We start from the raw sequence: 1,545 nt of genomic DNA, 5'->3' as shown, positions 1-1,545 counted from the left end.
CAAAGTCAAAAGGCAGTTTCATTCTCATATTTCCCTTCAGTATACATGATTCTCACAGATGTTTAAATGGATTTAAGAAGAAAATACATTGTGATTCCTCCAATATATTTTAATTGGATTAATTCTTCAATTTTTTTATGAATGAAACCAGTTAAGTTAATGAAAATGCAATGTCACATCTTTGGGGACCAAGGTCTGGAACCTCTCCAATAGCAAGAACTGTATTTAATTACTTTAACCTGTGACTAAATGGGTGACTGCAGTATCCTGCATGGGAGTTAATTAATGTGCATACCCTGCATAAATCATATTCATTATGCACTGTCATTATTTAATGATATTCTACCTATTCTTGGTATGTTAAGATTTTTAAGAGAGGGATATATATATATATATAATCTTCCCTTCATCTTTTCATTTCATTAACAAAGCTAATGTAAAATTCTAATTGCAGCCAGATGAGAACATTCTTAATAATTCTCCACCAATTACTGCAGGAATAAAGAATCTAAGTTGAACACCCAAATTCCATAAGCTTTACACAGTGATTTAAACAATGAGGTAAAATATTGCACCTTGATTGTTACACGCACACAAATATGAAGTCCAAGATCAGCAAATTACATGAGAAGTCTTTGAGGTTAAATTTCCTCTGCACATGGAGAATCTTAAAGAAGATATATATATTTGGGAAGATCAGGCAAGTAATTCTTCATATATATAGTATATATATACAATAATGTAGACTTTATCAATATTCTGTCAGGTCCAGTTCTAAGATTACAACTTCTTGTATAAAACTGGCACTGAACTTGTAAAAGAGCTCATTGTGATGTAACTTCAGGTGAACAAAACCACTGCAGACTGGCAGTGGCATGCACTGAACATGAGCAGAACTCTCATTTTCATGCACGGTGATCAGAACTTTAAATACTTTTTTGCACCCTTTGAACCCTGAACCCATAAACTCAAACCACGTTCATTCCATCCCTGAACTCGAAGTGAGAACAACCCGTACACTGCAGGGGCATCACTGACGTGCTGGAGCTGCTCGCCTGCAATGACACAATTCCTAACAATAATTCATCATTTTCTTGTACATTTCTCAAGTGTCCACAAGCTGATATTGCCAGCAGACAGGAATTCTGTAGGAACTAGTCATGCATTCCAAATCTTTCCTTCCTCCCTTTCCACGTCCTCCAAGTAGGCTGTGATTAGCTTGTATTAAAAAAAACGAACCCTTGCTTCAAACATTTTTTTATCTGTTTTTCACTTTATTAAGCATAAAGATATCCAGGCCGAGATTAGGTATGTCTCTCGCATGAGTACGCAGATACGCAGCTTTGGGGCAGTCAGGCAATGGGACAGGCATTACAGGGAGGTGGTGGAGTCAGCATGCCGGGAGGTGTTCAAGGCGTTACACGCGGGCACGGGGCGATGGGGTTCAGTGGTTTAGCGGGGTTACAGCGGCGGTGCGGGGCTGACGGGCGGACTGGATGCCCCCAGAGGTCCCTTCCAGGCCCCTATCCCCATAACTCCATCCCC

The sequence above is a fragment of the Geospiza fortis genome, unplaced genomic scaffold, assembly GCF_000277835.1.
Source record: "Geospiza fortis unplaced genomic scaffold, GeoFor_1.0 scaffold112, whole genome shotgun sequence".
Taxonomy (NCBI): Eukaryota; Metazoa; Chordata; class Aves; order Passeriformes; family Thraupidae; genus Geospiza; species Geospiza fortis.
This window is presented reverse-complemented; position numbering follows the sequence as displayed.